Here is an 18,349-nt window from a genome sequence, read left to right as displayed (position 1 = left end):
CACAATTATAGAAAGCCCTTCTGTGTTCGACCTATCTGGCTCCATCTTTCTTGGCTGTATATACTGTGCTGCAAAAGTATGGTCCTTCTGCTCATTGTATGGGAGAGGACCTACCTGATGTATTTCTGTGGTGCTCCTGCTGATGTGGTTTTATTATATTCTTCTTTGCTGTATCATGCCATTTGCTGTGTGCCACTTATTTGTATTTGTTCTTAACGTTTTATATGATGAAGCGTGAACCTCCTCGAGGAGGACCCTTTGGACAGAAAGGCAGGATCTAACTAGAAGGAAAGGGAAGCAACTTTGGGGTGGGGTTTCTGGACAATACACCCCCTAGTGAACCGAGGCAGGTCATGAGGACACCATAGTCTTGGGCCCATGTGTTCCGCCAGGGCAGGCGAACCCAAAGTCCCAATCTCCGCGCATTACACACCCCTCCCTCCTCCCCGCTTACTACTGAATTCCCCTGAACTGGGAGAGGAGAAGGAGGAGGCGGAGGCGGGAGACGTTGCCTCTGCAGCTCACGCCAGGGAGGGAAGCCGCGGCGGCGGCGGCTGCTCTGCTGCCCTCCCGTCCCGTAGTAGCTCCTCCTCCTCCTCCAGCCAGTGAGGAGGGCTGCTGCTGCGGGCAGAGGCGGCGCTTCTCGAGTCCGGTCTGCTTGCCGCTGCTGCGCTGTCGCCCGCCGGGCAGCTTCCCTGGGCCGAGCGAGCCGGGAGAGTCCAGGGTAGCGACGTGTCGCTCTAGCGAGGCGCTGCTGGAGGATGTGCTAGGCCGCGTCGCCGCCTCGGCGTTTCCCACAGCCGCCGCTGCAGGTACTCGGGCCGAGGCGAGGAAGAAGGGCGGGAGGGGAGGGAGCCCGTCTGCCCCAAGGGACGCCAGGCTAGGCTGGGCAAGGCAAGAGAGAGAGCGGCGGCGGCGGCGGCGGCGGCGGGGGAGACATCCGACTGCCCGCGGCCCCGGCGACGTGCTCCCCAGCCCGGGTCTGAGACCTCGGTCGGTGCCAGGCGGAGAAGGAGAAGACCGCTCCTCCGCTCCTTCTCGCCGCCGACTCCCGTGGCGCGCCTCCAGGCAGAGAGAGCGGGTGGTGGTCGACCCCCGCCGCCCCGCACCTGCTGGTGGGAGCCGTTTCTTTGCAAGAGAGTCCTCCTCCTCCTCCTCCTCCGCCCCCCGCCCAGTCCCTTACAGGGTGCCCCCCCCCCGTCCTCGTCCTCCTCCTCGTCCTCCTCCTCTCCCTGCCCCGTCAGGGACAAGCTGACTCCATCCCTGGTTCTCTCCCGCCAAGCAGGGGCTACCCTCCCGTCGTAGGCTTCGTTCTCCCTCTCGCTCGCCCTGATCGCCCTGTTCACCCCCCAAGGACGGGGTCCAGTGTAGACCTGTATTCTTCTGAGGACAGACTTCAGCAGGCTCCCTGTTTTCTTCCAGTTACCTCCCGCCCCTTTAACCCCGAGGGGGCACACGGCACGGCTCTGTTTACAAACTCCCCCCATTTCCCCTTCCTCCTCCTTGTTTGGAAGGGAAGGCGGTCTCTCTCCGGCCGCGCTCTATCCGGCCGAGGGAGCTCCCATAGACTGCTCGTTCATAGGAACATAGGAAGCTGCCATATACTGAGTCAGACCATTGGTCTATCTAGCTCAGTATTGTCTTCACAGACTGGCAGAGGCTTCTCCAAGGTTTCAGGCAGGAATCTCTCTCAGCCCTATCTTGGAGAAGCCAGGGAGGGAACTTGAAACCTTCTGCTCTTCCCAGAGCGGCTTCATCCCCTGAGGGGAATATCTTGCAGTGCTCACACATCAAGTCTCCCATTCATATGCAACCAGGGCAGACCCTGCTTAGCTATGGGGAAAAGTCATGCTTGCTACCACAAGACCAGCTCTCCTCTCCTCTTTCACCTCGATGCCGATCGCCTCAATTACCTCACCCTCAAACAAGCTAATCGTGTAGATTTTTTCTTTCAGTAGGGTGTTTGTGTGTGTATGTGTGTGTATGTGTGTATGTAGAGAGAGAGACATAGTCTAGCTTCCCCTTAGAGGGGGTGGGTAGGGACGAGTGGGAGTACTGGTTTTTTGGTGGGCTTTTTTGCACATTTTATATCCCTGCTGTTCCTCCAAGGAGCCCAGAGCCATGTACTACATGCTTAAGTTTCTCCTCAGACAACCCCATGAAGTAGGTTAGGCTGAGAGAGAAGTGACTGGCCCAGAGTCACCCAGCAAGTCTCATGACAGAATGGGGATTTGAACTCAGGTCTCCCTGGTCCTAGTCCAGCACTCTTAACTACTACACCGCGCTGTTCTAGCTAGGCCACTGATTCAGGCTATTGGGCATTTAAAAAACAAAACAGGCTCTTTACTTTGTGACATGACAGCTTCTGCTTAAAAAAATGTCACCTTGTTTTCAGAACAGGAACGTTTCTAGCTAACAGAAAGTCATTCGTGGTTGGGGCCCCTTCAAAAGTGATATTCTGAACTCCACTCTCTGACTTTCCTGCTTTTGCTCACCCAAAGCCCCGCTTGTCTCAGAACAGATTTTAAAAGATCAAGGGTGAGCGGGCCGGGGGGGAGATGAAATTTTGATTTCAAATTATTGTTTTCAAGGGTGGTTTTGAAAAATTCAATGGTCTTGAAAAATTCCTCTTTAGCTGTTATAATTGTGAACATGGCAGAGTGGTCAAAAACAACGAGAAGTATCTTAAAATACATTGTTTAAGAAACACGCTCATTTAAATTTACATAAACCATATTTTAATTCAACTTAGTTCACTTCTTATTCTAATAATTCACACACACACATAGTTGGGGTTGGTAGAGTTATAGATGTTTCTGTTGGTTTTGAGGAAATCAGAATCTTTTGGAAGGTTTCCAAATTCCAAAGATTTCCTCTTGAAACCATTCCTTTTCCATTCATTTTTTTGAAGCTTCACCGGGAAATGTGGCAGCCTCCCCTAGCAATAATAGTTGCTGCAGGCCTACCACTAAATCCCAGAAATCGTCTCTTTACATATTTCACCATTCTGATTCTTCAATACATTCCAGTTCTTATAGATCGATGTGAAACGTGCACTGAATTTGTGATTGTCCTATATGTAAGCACAAGAACCTACTCAGGGGCCCATATGGTACTCCTGAATCAAAGTAGCACCAAGGAAGCATTTTGCATAGAGGATGATCACAAATTGTATTCATGTGCAATAGACAGTCTTGTACCCTAAAGATAGATGCAATTATTGAAGCTTAAACTTTTGTGGGTTTCAGCAAATACATGAAGTGCAGGTTAATACTCTCCATACATCTGATGGGCTATAGTCCATGAAAGTTTATACTTCGATAAATGTGTTAGTGCCACAAGGCTTTTCATTGCATGTGCTACAACAGACTAACATAGCTACACCTCTGAAGATAAACACACAGGTTTCCCTCTCAGTCCTATCCAAAAATGTCTTCCATGTAGAAATTGTTTAGCATGGTGCTGATTCTTCTTCAGTATTGCATGTGACCTCATAGTTGGCCATGTTCCTACAATTTCTGCTTCTCTGGTTGATAACCAAATGTAGGCTACCTCCTTATCTTCATGTCCAACAGATACTGTTTGGGAGAGTAGAACTAATAATTTTCAAATGTTTCCTTTGTATTACTTTGATTCGGGACTTCCATATGGACCCATGTGCAGGGTGGGTTAGGATCAGTGTTCCCTCTAAGGAACACTGTGCTCGCACACTTTTTTTAATGTCCGCGCAGCTAATTTTAGATCCTACTCAGGTTGAATCAGGAAACTCCCACTCCGAATGCACATGCGCACACAATGCCTTGATTCTGCCACCAGAACAAAACTCATTCTGCACGTAGATGAAAAAATTTAGAAAGAACATTGGTTAGGAAGAGGTGTTACCATTTTCCAGGATGACATATTTTTCTAGGGCAGGAGGGGGCACCATATTCTGATGCCTAGAATTCATGTTTTTATGTGGTGGCAGCTGGAGTAGCCAACCTTGTTTTATTTTTTTAAGATAACTTCCCTGTTAAGTAAAGTGGTTTTTTTTAAGCCTCTCAGTATTGCTTTTGTGTTGTTAATGCTGCTTCTATTTCTTCTGGTCCAGTGGCTGGTCCAGATAGTCAGTTGACTTGGGAACCCAGCCTGTATGGAATATTTTCTCTAGTTGCCAAATTGTGTCATTCAAAAATAATTTTAAAAGGAGTTAATTGTCTGACATATGGAGGCATTTGTGACAGGGTTACTCTTTTTCACCTGTGAAAATGTGGTGTTAGAACTGCAAGACTTACAACTGGCTGGAGGAGAAAATGTGTCCCCTCTGGAAAGACCATAGCTCATTTGGAGCACATGCTTTGCATACAGGTCCAGGTTTAATCTCTGTTATCTCCAGGTAGGACTGGGAATGAGCCCCATCTGAAACTTTAGAGTTTCACGCAGACAATACACTGCCAGTCAGTGTATTGGGCTGAGAGAGAAGTGACTGGCCCAGAGTCACCCAGCTAGTCTCATGACTGAATGGGGATTTGAACTCGGGTCTCCCCGGTCCTAGTCCAGCACTCTAACCACTACACCACGCTGGTGTAAGCCAGGTTCATATGGTTGCAGATGTTTGCTCTATTTACTTTCAAGACAGATGTGTGATAAGTTCAGGCATTCTATTTTCTTTGATCTTGAAACAGGTTATGACTCCTCACAGGGTGTCCATATTGAGCTAAAGTGAGAAAAGACCTCACTTTAAAACAAAAGGAAACTATTCTGAAGCAAAAGGTTTCACCCTCAGGCATGTTATTGCTCATTTTTGGTCTATTTGTGACATCTAAAAATAATGAAACAGGGTGGGGGGGGGAAGGGGAAACATTTAATGAGTTTAAATCAACTTTGTGATTTATTTTGCAGGGTTTAGACTTTGCCTTAACAGATATCTTTATCTGTTCTTCCATGATAACCAGATAGCTAGCTGTTTCTAAAATGCTGTCATTTATACTTTTCTGTTGCCAGTATGAATGGGGCTTTTTTCCATTGTAGTTGGCATCGTCATAGACTTTTCTTTTTCTTCAAGTTTGCTTCCATTGTGGCATACATATGTAAAACAGGAATGTGTGGTGCATACATGAGTTGACAACTCCATATGATAGCCCTGGAAGTGTCATGTCTTAATGTGAGATCCACATGCATACAGTGTGTGTTCAGCATACAGATTTTGGAGCGACTAGCTCATCTCCTTGCATTGAAAAGTGAGAAGATGCTTTTAGTTGGACTGTGTTCACATATAAAGGAGTTTGATTACTCTGTGGTAAAGAAGTCACTCAGTGACTTGGTGCCTCCTAACAGTACAGCTGCTGTTTTAATCACCATTTAAAATCTGAAATAAATAGATTTATCACTTGTTTAAATGTTTCTTTTAGTTCTATTCAATGATTTAATGATGATATATTTTGTTTAGAAAACAGTTGTGAATGTCACAGTCAGAAGAATTTTTTTTAAACTAATGGAACTGGAAGAGATATGAGGTCTGCCTTACTGGGACATTCTTGGAGTTCTGTCATTCAGGTATGCAAACTTTGTGGCTTAGTATTGTTGCATTTTATCATCTGTGGAGTAATTGCAGAGTACATTTTCTTGCTACTAGTAAAGACTGGTAACATGCTGCTGTTAGGAGAAGATAGAAAATGGAATGTGTGTGAATGTTGACTTAAATAGTCATGCAATGTGACTTTTATTCTGCTTTTAACATCAGTGGAAATTGGTTGTTTATATATGTTTACATATAGAAGAGGCATTTCCTGAATTGAGTACCCATAATGTGAAGGATTTGCGGTAGAAGACTAAGTTGTCTTTTATGTATATAACTTTGGGTTAGGTCCACTAGTATCTCCAGATATCCCATGCCTCTGTTGTTTTCACTTGAATGGAAGAGGATGTTACTAGAAATAGGTTGGGTTCATATGTTGTTTGCCAAACCCAATTAACTAGTTGCATATTCCAGGGTGGATAAAAATAAATGAAATTTAAACAAAAATCATTGTCTCTTTAAAAAATACTGAAATGAAATATTGCTTTAATGCAAACATAGATGTTAAAACCTACACTTGTATCTTTTAAAAACTGAACTTTGACCATCTCAAACAGTTTGAGTCAAAAGCTTCTTCTTTGTGTAACAAAGAACCCTGGGAAAAATATATGAGATGTATTGTACATGGCAAAAATTATAGATGAGATCTAAAGTGCCGTGGCTGGTATTCAGCTCACCCCTTCCAGCAGTTGCTTATTTCCCCCTCCCCAAACCCTGTCCCAAGGTGGGTGACACGAAACATCGCCAAAAGGAAATGCTGCCAGTGCACCTGCCGTATTTGGGGATGGAGCTGGAGCAATGGGGTAAATGGCATAATGGGCATGCAGAAGACCCCAAGTTCTGTCCCCAGCATCTCCAGGTTCTTTGTCTGAAACTCTGGAAAGCTACTACCACTCAGTAGGACGGTTTACACAATGATGACTAGGGGAGGAGATGCCTTCTCCAGTTTGGGAGTTGTGAACACTCCTGACACTTGATTGTCTGTGAGGGGAAAACAAGGTTGAAGGCTCCTTCCGTGTTCATGTGGTAAGCAGCAGCTGGCTCAAAGGGCTTTTCCTCCTACCTCATGCAGCAGCTGGGTACATAGGCTTGGCCATAGGGTCTTACACTTCTGTTTTATGCCCACTCTAGTTCTTGGCAGTGTGTTCAAATTATGCATATTTGTGACTACCAAACTGCAGCATGAATATCTACTTTCCATTTCATTGGAAAGTGCTATTTTGCTCAGTAACTACCAGCCCATGGGCAGTTCTGGAAACTTACAAGCCCACTCCTATGCGTGGTTAGTCTGAAGGAAGTCCTACTTTTTCCCCTGAGTAGGAGGTCCTCAGATAGGGTGATGTACTGCGCATGCTCGAGACAGAACTGGAATCACGTGGTTTTGATTGAAGGCATGGTTACCTCCCAGCTCCAGTTCCAGTTCTGTCTCGCTCGGGATAGGATTGCTTTGGAGAGAGCTCTGATCTTTTTGGGTATTTTGGCGTCTTTTTCTCTTATTCTCTCAGAATTTGGTCCCTACTGCTCCTACTATCCTATCTCTTCTCCCTTGGTAGTGTGCAAGGGTGGGAAGGGAGCAGTTTTCTGATTCGGCGTCTTAAAACAACAACAACAACAACTACCAAACTTCTCTTTTTCAGTTCTAATTATATTTGGCTCCAAATTCCTTTTTCCTTTGTTTTTCGGTTCCCTCATTTGCAATGCAAGCGGCTCATTCAGAGGAGCTTATGCAAGGCTCCCTCTCGGAAAGCACGCATCTGCCGCAGGACCTGGGCAGTTCAAAAGCTTTGGCGGCTACATTATCAGCCCTGCCAGCTTCTTTTGTGGCGGCCATTTCTCCCGCCACTGCCGGCGGTTTGTCTCCGCCTCCATGCCCGAGTTCTAATCAGCCCAGGGCTGGAACTTCTTTTGCCCCCGCTGGAAATGGGCAATGCGCCACTAAAGCCCCTAAAAAGACCAAGCATTTGACTGGCCAAACTTCTACTCTAAAGAAAAAGAAGAAACACAAGGACTCGCGGAAGGAGTCTTGCCATCTGGAGGGGCGTAAACGCTTGAGCGAGCGGCTGCTCATACAAGCGGTTTGCCGCCATTCGAAGCAAAAGGCAAACAAAAATGGCGCGAAGCCCAAGGAGCGGAACAAGGGGCGCAGCAAGTTACCGGTTGCAGAGCCTGGAGTCTGGAGCCCGGTGGGCAACCTGCTGGCTCCAGTGCCTGTTCAGGGACAGACTATTGTGGTTGAGGGGGAACCGGCTGGTCTGCGCTGTCCCCCCACACCTATCGATGTTGTCCGCGCCGCCTCTCTCGCCAAACAGCTGACTCCGCCTCAAACAGTGAGTAGTGCACCTTTTTCTCCAAGAGCCACTAAATGGCTTCGGGATTTCTTTCTCAAAGAGTTTGGCGTGGGGGCGGCAGCGGTTCCGTGTGTCGCACAGGGAGAACCTTCGGCAGTAACTAACTATGAGCCACCTGCGGCTCCGCTTCTTAGGCAACAGGGCCTCCCCCTTCTGATTGCCTCTGAGCCACCTGCGGCTCCACATATTATCCAGAGAGAGTGCTCTAATGTTATTGCTGCTCCTCAAGAGCGGGAGGTCTCCCCTTCACAGGAACAAAATGCAGTTCCTCCTGGGCTCTTACTGAGAAATAGGGAGCGTAAGAGGACTAGGCGGCAGGGTGCCGCTCGCCTCTCCTCCTCCTCCTCTCCTGATTCCAGCCCGCGACGTCGGGCTATTCCGCTGGGGGAACGGGGATTTTTTCTGCCCAGACCACCCAGGCATAGATCTGCTCATAAACGTAGGAGACACTCCTCCTCCTCCTCCTCCTCTCCTGATAGAGCAAGGCCCCCACACAGACCGGTTCCTCCTGCTCCTTCCAACCCTATTCTCCTACCCCCTGTCCAGCTTGCGCTCCCCCTCCCCCCCTCCATCCAACCCAGCGGCCCCTCCCTCATCTTCTGGGGAGGAATCTTCAAACTCAGACCCTATGCTCCCTGCAGAACCCATAGAATCAGAAAAGGAGGAAGGGGAACTTTCTGATGAGGAAATCACCCCTCCCATCTCTAACTCTACAAGGCTATTTTCATCTACTGACTTTGATATCTTACTAGCTAAAGCTAAACGAACGATTAACGCAGTTTCACCAACTGAGAGTACTGCTCCACCGTCCACTTCTCTGGATCAACAGGTTTTTCCCCTCGCTGACCAGTCACACCGGTGGTTCCTCCCCCCCCCCCCACCGTTCCATAAAGTCATGTCCTCTGAATGGCAACACCCTACCTCCTCCGGAACCATAGGTAGCATCCCAAAGAAACATTACCTTCCACCTACTGAGGTTGCCACTCTTCTAGCAACCCCCAAGGTAGACCCCCCAGTGGTTCAAATGGTGTCGGGGCAGTGGTGCATTCCGAGCACCAGGAACAACTCAAGTCACAAGAAGACAGGCAATGCGATGTTCTCCTAAAAAAGGCCCATGAGGCGTCCGCCTTCACGATTAAAACGGCCACCACTAACTCCATCTTTGCGCGAGCTACTGTTCTCTGGGCAAAGGATTTAGTGCAACTGGTTCCCCTGGAGCTTCCACAGTTACGTCAGGGCATTAATAAAATTGGCAAGGCCGCAGCCCTGCAGGCCGACTCTAGCTTAGACATTATCCAGCAGGCATCTAGGGCCCTCTCAGCAGGCGTAGCGGTGCGCAGGACACTCTGGTTGAAACCATGGAATGTTGATGCCAAGTCCAAACTGGCTTTGACGGCGGCCCCCTTCACGGGCACATCTCTCTTCAGCGCGGCATTGGACCCTATCCTAGTAGATACTAAGGATAAGAAAAAAGTTATGCCATCCGTTCGAAAGGATTTTAGGCCCTCCTTTCGGGGGGGCCACAGCTCCTTTCGTCCCTTTCGACAACCCTCTTACCAACCTTCCCACTTTTATCAAACCAGGGACTTCCGCGCCAACTCATTCAGAGGCTCCAACCGACCACAGTGGAGGCAGCGCTCCAGAGGCCAGTCACGTTCCTCATCTACCCATCCATTCTCCAATTTCCGTCAACACAAACAATGACGGCATCCCAGTGGGGGGAAGGCTATCCCACTTCAGTCTGACCTGGATGTCAACAGCCACAGACAACTGGGCCATAGAGACCATATCCAAGGGATATTCCATAGAATTGGTGTCCTCCCCCCACCCCACTTCATCCCCACACCAAGGTCTTCCATCCCACTGAAACATCATCGGATGCAGCGGGCAGTGACTCATCTACAAATCAAAGCTATAGAACCGGTGCCCTTGTCTCAGAGGTTTCAAGGAGTGTACTCCATCATCTTCCTAGTACCAAAAAAGGACGGATCATGGAGAGCGGTACTGGATCTCAAGTCGTTCAACCACTTCGTACGCAAGAAGAAGTTCCGTATGGAATCCCTCTGGACCATCAAGGAGGCTGTGAGACAGGGGGACTTCCTCGCTTCAGTGGATCTCTCGGAAGCCTACCTACATGTACTTATCGCTCCATACTACCGGGGCTTCCTTCGCTTCGCCTACAACGGAGCTCACTACCAGTATTGCGCCTTACCATTCGGTCTGGCGTCTGCTCCGAGGGTCTTCATGAAGTTGATGGTCTCCCTTGTCTCCTTCCTACGACTCCAGGGGGTGGCACTCCACCCATACTTGGACGACATACTTATCAGAGCGCCCTCCAGAGGTCGGGCCATCAAGGACGTGCACACCACTCTGCAAGCACTGAGAGATCACGGCTTCGTGGTCAACGAACAAAAGAGTCACCTGACCCCTTCTCAGGAGTTGGTACATCTGGGCGCGTTCTTCAACACCGCTCAAAACACGATTTCCCTACCACCGGAACGCAAAAACCGCATTGTCAAGCAACTCCACCCTCTACTTCTCAAGCCTCGGGAGGACGTGATGAAATTGGCCCAAGCCCTAGGATCGATGATAGCCTGCCTGGACTGCACCCCCTGGGCACGTTGGCACTCCCGGCCGTTGCAATGGCTGCTCCTTCCATGGCAAGATCACATCATGGCGGCCCAGCATCAGATCATTCCCATTCCACCTGCAGTCAGGTCCTCAATCCGCTGGTGGTTGTCCCCTGCCCTCCTCCGCGGACTTCAGCTGACAGAGCCTCACCGGGTGGTAGTGACAACGGATGCCAGCCTGCTCGGTTGGGGAGCCCACTGCCAAGGGGCAGTTGTCCAGGGTACCTGGTCCAAGTCGGAAGCGGGCCTACCCATAAATTGGCTGGAACTCCGGGCAGCTCGTCTGGCCCTTCAACATTTCCACCTGCTCCTCCAAGGACAACATGTTCTGCTTCGAACGGACAACACCACCGTCAAAGCACATGTCAACCGCCAAGGGGGAACGCGGTCATCCCTTCTGATGCTGGAAACCAACCTCCTATTCAGTTGGGCAGAATCCAACCTTCTATCTCTCCTGGCCGAACACCTCAAGGGAGACGACAACGAAATAGCGGATTGGCTCAGCAGGAAGGTGATGGACCCGGGAGAGTGGTCTCTACACCGGGAAATATTCCTCCAAATCTCTCGAATCCTGGGAACACCTCTAGTCGATCTATTTGCCTCTCCAGGCAACAAGCAATTACCTCGGTTCTTCACGAGGTACTACACACCACTCGCAGAAGGGTTAGATGCTCTCCATTCACGCTGGCCGAAGGGCCTACTGTACGCCTTTCCCCCGACTCCTATTGTGATGAAGGTCATCCAGAAGCTGCGACTAGAGAAAGTGGAACTGATCCTGGTGGTACCCTTCTGGCCCCGACGCCCTTGGTTTTCGGATCGCCTCAGTCTAGCGGCCGCTCCACCATGGCGCCTACCAAGTCGTCCGGACCTACTTCATCAGGGTCCAATTCTGCACCCAGATCCGCAATGAACTAGCCGCCTGGAGGCTGAACGCTCAAGACTAATAGCACAGGGATACTCCAGGAAGGTACAGGATACCATCCTCGCCTCACGTCGACCTTCCACTATCAGAATTTACCAATCTACCTGGTCTGCCTTCTTACGCTGGGCCAAGATGTATGACAAGGAGCCACTGGAGGCAGGAGTACCAGAGGTGCTGGAATTCCTTCAGGCCGGATTTGATATGAAATTACAGCCCAATACGCTCCGACGACAGGCATCCGCTCTAGCTTCGGTCCTACAGATCTTTTCACCTACAACCGGGCAAGGGACCCTATACCAACACCTTTCCAGGTTCCTCCAGGGAGTTTCTAACCTAGCTCCGCCTCCACTGAAACGTTTTCCCACCTGGAACTTGAACAAGGTTCTCAATGCACTCACGAAGGAACCGTTTGAGCCTCTTTCTTTTATTCCATTGAGGACCTTGTCTTTTAAGTTTGCCTTCCTGGTAGCAATAACTTCTGCCCGTAGAGTATCCGAATTGGCCACTCTATCGGTCCATAAGGAATTCTGCACTTTCAACCCAGACTCCGTCATATTGCGACTGGACCCGACCTTCCTCCCCAAGGTCAATTCCACCTTCCACAGATCCCAGGTCATCGTCCTCCCGTCCTTCTGCCTGGATCCAGTGCACATCAAGGAAAAACTGTGGCATAAGCTCGACGTAAGAAGAGCTCTGAAGTTCTACATCCGACACACTAAGCCCATTCGCCGGGCGGACGCCCTCTTTATCTCTTTCCGCTCCGCAAACATGGGCGAAAAAGTGTCTAAAGCCACTTTGGCTAGTTGGATCAGGTCCTGTATACATATGGCATATGGGGCTCTACAGCTTCCCCTTCCAACTGGAGTGACCGCGCATTCTACAAGAAGCACCGCGACATCAACCGCTTTTGCTGCCCACGTTCCACTGACAGAGATATGTAGGGCAGCTACCTGGTCATTGACCACGCCATTTATACAACACTATAAGATCCCTGATTTTCCCCAAGATCAAGCGGCCTTTGGCCGCACCATTCTTCAGCAAGTTGTCTGAACACATCCTTCCCGTCCCAGGTCCTGTGGGGGCTGCTTTGGCATGTCCCTATCTGAGGACCTCCTACTCAGGGGAAAAAGAAACATTGGTCTTACCGTGAAGGTTCTTTTTCCCTGAAGTAGGAGGTCCTCAGCCCCACCCGGATGTGCTGACTGTTTTTGGGGACTCAATTGACTGCTCTGGGCGGGATGGCCCGGGGGTGCATTTTTTCTCTGAGACTGCTCCCAGGGTTATTTAGTTCTTAGTGTTTTCCTGTTTTCTATATCCATACTGTTGTTTATCCACCACTCTGTATGTTGAATGTTCATTCTAAACCTTTTCCTATTGCTAGTTTGTTTCTCTTGAGCTCTCTCCAGTTTTTTCTCCTTCATACCTCGCTCGTCACCCCTGGAACTGGGGCTGGGAGGTAACCACGCCTTCAAACAAAACCACATGATTCTAGTTCTGTCTCGAGCATGAGCAGTACATCACCCTATCTGAGGACCTCCTACTTCAGGGAAAAAGAACCTTCACGGTAAGACCAATGTCTCTTTTATTTGTGGCTTACGTTTGAATAAGTACGTATAGAATTGCAGCCCTATCCTTTGCATAAATGATGTTGTCTAATAACCTTGCATGTGTACAGAAAAAAATCTAATAGAAATCCAATTTTTGCCTGTAAGTAGGTATAATGGCTGTTCATACATCCTTAACTGTGCTTCTAGATTATGACTATTTACTTGCAAACCAAGGTGTAATAGCAATCAATTGATAATCGTGATTTAAATAAATGTGCTCTGCTGGATACAGAAATGTGCCTTGTTTCATATGGCCTGGACTATACATGCAGTTGTATGCACATATAGATATTTGCAGTAGTGTGTATGGGTTGTATGATGATACGATAAATACAAATATTGTTTTTCTCTTATGAGATTCTTCTCACTTCTGTGAAATGTTAACTGTTTTTACTCTGTTTATATTGTGTTTTAAATTCTGTGCACTGCCTAGAGTTGCACATATCAGGCAGGATTAAAATATTATAAATATTATTTTAACATGCGGCTTAAAGTATTTCATCATTCTAGACAAGAAAATATTTCATAAGAGGTTTTTTTATTTGCCTTTTATATTTTCCATTTTGAGTTTGAGGAGAAAGCAAAGAACCCCCTCCCCCCAGTTCTTTTGTTTTCCTCCCCACTGGCTTTTATATCTATACTGCTCCCCATTCTGGCTGAGGAGCACCTCACACTCCCACACATTTCGCTTCCACAGGTATCTGGGAAGTGAGGAGTATGCAACACTTCCTTTCTTCTGGGAGCCTCATGCAAAATAAGAGGATCACTCACTCTGCAACATGTAATAGTCAAGAGGGTAGCAGGGCTTGGTTAGTGTGATCTTCTCACTTCACACAAAGCCTTTGGATGAGAGGAAGTTGTGTAGCTTCCTGCCTTTTCAGATGCTTGTTCAAGGTAAAAGGATTATGTGTGGCCACAAAGCAGTTATGGGGTACTTTGTTAAGTTTCTACTTAACAAGTAGCAAGAGCAGGTGGCCAGGCAGACTAGTTGGTGGTGGGCAGAGAATTGAGGGAATTTTACAACTTCTTGTAGCACACTTCATACTGTCCAATTCCTAGGAAAGTGGGAAGCAGCTTACATAGTTCTTGCTCTTCCAGTTGAGAGGTTTGAAACCTGCCATCCTACCCATTTTCACAGAGCATTATAGAGGATGAGGTGGGTGTCCTTTAGCTTTTCTGTGTTTGTGCTCTGTGAGTTTCTGATATTTTTGGCTGGTGAATTTATAACCTGATGTAGCAGGGTGGCTCGTATGTATCGTTATTCATTTACATTTTTTACATTTATATTCCACTCTTCCTCCAAGGAGCCCAGAGAGAAGTGCATGGTTATGTTTATCCTCACAACAACTTTGTGAGGTAGGTTAGGCTATGAGAGAAGTGACTGGCCCAGAATCACCCAGTGAGTTTCATGGTTGAATGAAGATTTGAGTTCAGGTCTCCCCAGTAGGGGTGTGCAAACCAGCTCAAAATTGAGGTTGAGCCGAACTTTCCAAGCCGGTTTGAGTTTGGCTGCATTAAAATTGAGTTTAAAAAGTAATGGCTTACCACCGCTAAGAGCTGCAGCTGCCTTGGGGAGGGGGCTGCGGCGGCCGTGGGGGAGGGGTTGTCTCCCATGGCTCCCCTCCCGAGTCTCCCTGGGCCCATTTCAGGCCCATTTCGGCCCTCTGTGTGCATGTGCATGGGGCGGCCATTTTTTGGGGCTGCCATGCATGCACACTAGGGATGTGCAAAACGTTTCGGGCACAGAACAATCTGTGCCCGAAACGACCAATTTCGGGTGCTTCGGAGCCGAACCGAATCACCCATGATGAGACCCGATAATTTTCGGACCCGAAACGAATCATCCCTGTTTTGGGTCCAAATTTTTGGGGTGTTTGGGGTCTCCTTTTTGTGCCCTAGAAAAGTGCTAGCCTTGTCTTCTTCTTCCCCCTCTGTTTTCAGTTTGACCTCTCTTTGAATTTCCCGCCTTTTTGCCTCCATTGATTTCAATGCAGAAATTGCTTTTCTTTTACTTTAATTGAAAAGGTCCTGGGGCCAAAAGAGTGGGGTGGGGTGGTAGTGCCTAATGGGTGGAGGTTACCACCCCAATTGCAGAGGGATTGGGCAAAGGGCTGATTTTTGGTGAATTTCTGAAGTTTTAGTGTCTTTGGGGCAGATAGGGGGCATAACGTGGGATCTGGGCCAAAAGAGTGGGGTGGGGTAGTAGTGCCTAATGGGTGGAGGCTACCACCCCAATTGCAGAGTGATTGGGCAGAGGGCTGATTTTTGGTGAATTTCTGAAGTTTACGCGTCTTTAAGGTTTCCCCCCATTAAGTATAATGGAGGGTGTATCGCTTCACGTCGGGGGGAAAGGGGTGTCCTAGAGCGGTGTGGGGTTGGTGGTAGTGCCGTGTAGGGGCAAGGAAGCTACCTGAATTTTTTCAAAGGATTTGGGCAGAGGGCTGATTTTTGGTTAATTGTTGAAGTTCACGCGTCTTTAAGGTTTTTCCTCATAAGTTATAATAGAATGGAGCTTTCAGCAGCCCCATAAGTGCACTTGGGGGGTGCTGGGGTGGCCCAGAGCGAGTGGTGGTGTAGTGCACATAGGGTGCCAACCACCCCCATGGGTTTCTAACCCATGGCGTACAGGGTTCTGTTGTTTCTGAGGTATTCTGAGTGTGGATTCTATGATAGCAAATGAGATTTTCAATGACACACCATGAATCCACTCTAATCTGCTATCATAGAATCTAAACCTTAAAGACATGAACTTCAACAATTAACCAAAAATCAGCCCTCTGCCCAAATCCTTTGAAAAAATTCAGGTAGCTTCCTTGCCCCTACCCGGCACTACCACCAACCCCACACCACTCTAGGCCACTGCTTTCCCCCCGACGTGAAGCGATACACCCCCCATTCTACCTAAAGGGGGGAAACCTTAAAAACGCGTAAACTTCAGAAATTCACCAAAAATCAGCCCTCTGCCCAATCACTCTGCAATTGGGGTGGTAGCCTCCACCCATTAGGCACTACCACCCCACCCCACTCTTCTGGCCCAGATCCCACTTTCTGCCCCCAGTCTGCCCCAAAGACACTAAAACTTCAAAAAAATCACCAAAAATCAGCCCTCTGCCCAATCACTCTGCAATTGGGGTGGTAGCCTCCACCCATTAGGCACTAACACCCCACTCTTCTGGCCCAGATCCCACTTTCTGCCCCAAATACACTAAAACTTCAAAAAATCACCAAAAATCAGCCCTTTGCCCAATCCCCCTGAGGTTTGGGTGGTAGCCTCCACCCATTGGGCTCTACCACCCCACCCCACTCTTTTGGCCCCAGGACCCGTTTTTCTTACCCGAATCGATTCAGATTCGGATTCGGGTAAATCCGAATCCGAACTGAATCGGGGTGATTTGGGTGAGCAAAATTCGGGAACAGAACAGGGGTGTTTCGGTTCGGGTCCGAACCAAAACTCCAAAAATACCGAATTGCACACCCCTAATGCACACTGGCCATTTCCGTGATTCAGCAGTGGTAAGTCATTACTTTCTTTACTCAGTTTTAACCCCAGTCCTAGTCCCCAGTCCTAGTCCAACACTGTAGTGGTCTAATCTCTACTCCACCACACTGGCTATTAATTTTTAGAGCTGTGCACATGTCACATTATTGGCTCAATAGCAATCCAGGCCATTTTTGTGTCATGCACGTGATGCAGGGGATTGTTTAGATCATATCAGGCTGATAATTGGTTTTTCTTTGCTTTGATTTGATTTGAATTGCATTTAGATAATAATCTCAGTGCATCAAGGCAGGGTTCGCTGAGAGCTTGCCTTTTGATGAAGGTCTGGCTTCTCTGAGGAAATTGACTGCCTTCTGGGCAGACACAGTGGTAGTGTTTGAAATTGCCATTTTCCTTCCTGGGTCTCGCCTTATAATGTATCAGGAAAACGCTTCCTGTAGTGGTGCATTTTAGGGTGAGTCCGGGGAAGGAAAAACGGCAGTTTGAAATGCTGCTGCTGCCTAAAATGCAGCTGGTTTATTCAGAGAAGCTGAAAGACAAGCCCCTTCTCCAAAAGTATTCAGTGTGATACTGATATGATTCAGTATTATACTGAAAGATCTACTGATACTGGAAACATTTTTCATGGGAATAGTTTCTGATGAAAGATCAGAAGTAATGGATGCCCTTTAGAAATTGCTCCCTGGGCCTGCAATTCGGTGTCATTTCTGTGCACTTTTGCTACAAGAGGCTTACTAGAGGCTTATGTTCTGGAATCTGTAAGTTCTGTCTGCAGCGTGGGCTCGTGCTTTCCCTGGGATCTTTATGCCCCTGACTTTCAGTGTTTGGCTCTCCCTCCTGATGTCAGTTGTCACACCCTGTTGGTTCCTCCTCTCTGTGTATGGGAAGTGTCAGCAGAAAAAGGAACTGGAACTAAGGAACTCTGAGATGTCTTTTCTTTTTATGTCTTTTTGTTCTTGAGGGAGAGTATAGGATAGCATACGTCACTCTGTTACTCAACTACAGTCTCCAAAGTTTCCTGTACAGGCTCTCTTTGTCTGTCTCTGTGTTAGAGTAGAGTTTGGGCCAACAGCTCACTGTTTAGAGTGTTGCATGTTCTTTTCTAACACTGCTTCATTAGCTCCAGCAAATCTTACAAAACCTGAAAACTCCATATAGCATAGATACAAGAAAGCAAATTTACGTAAATATCAAGCCTGATCTCCAGTTTAGTTTAAATTGTTCTTTGTGGCAATGGGCTTGCAGCCAAAGGTGGGCATTCTAGGGTAAAGTGTGTACCTGTTTTCCACACCCTTGGGTCCTGTTTCCAGGCAACCAGACAGCTTTTGCAAGTTGAGGTAAATGTTGTTTTTCCTCTTCTTTTCAACTTCTTCCACTCTTCATCTGACATGCTGTGTGCAAGATGATGCAGAACATAACAATGATGTAACACACTCTGGAAGAACCCAGTCCTAACCATCCACCCCACAATCCACAATTTTCAAAAATTTCATTTCAGTTTGTAAGACTTCTGGAGAACCAGCATGTTAGACATTGACAAGCCAGGCCTGACTTCAAATCCGCCCCTCAGCTGTGAAGCTCATTGGATGGTTTGGGCCAGCCAATATCTCTCAGCCTAAACTACCTCACAGAATTGTTGCAAGGATAAAGTAGGCTGGGGTGAGGTGGGAAATAATGCATGCTGCCCTGAGCTCTTTGGAGGATGGGTAGGATATAACATATAATAAAGTTCTTCCTGGCATTTTTCAGGGTTCTTGTATTTTCTGGTGCCCTTCCGATCATAAAA

At 47.9% G+C, this 18,349-nt stretch overlaps 1 protein-coding gene across 7 annotated transcripts in view; it reads left to right on the top strand.

The window, feature by feature from the left end:
* The window catches only part of VPS54 (VPS54 subunit of GARP complex), a 100,099-nt gene that overhangs the window by 3,088 nt on the left and 78,662 nt on the right, over window positions 1-18,349 (top strand). For 2 of the 7 annotated variants that reach the window (XM_053284372.1, XM_053284373.1), the window contains exons 1-2: window positions 502-812; window positions 5,429-5,535. The gene's annotated coding sequence lies outside the window, so the exon portion shown is untranslated. Of the gene's footprint in view, window positions 1-501; window positions 813-2,513; window positions 2,539-5,428; window positions 5,536-12,996; window positions 13,022-18,349 lie in introns of those variants that run through there. The other 5 variants (XM_053284375.1, XM_053284377.1, XM_053284376.1 and 2 more) reach the window with 4 other exon arrangements.

Source organism: Hemicordylus capensis, chromosome 1 (genome assembly GCF_027244095.1).
Source record: "Hemicordylus capensis ecotype Gifberg chromosome 1, rHemCap1.1.pri, whole genome shotgun sequence".
NCBI classification, from domain to species: domain Eukaryota; kingdom Metazoa; phylum Chordata; class Lepidosauria; order Squamata; family Cordylidae; genus Hemicordylus; species Hemicordylus capensis.
Note: the sequence above shows the minus strand (reverse complement) of the source record. Positions and strands in the feature narration are given on the sequence as shown.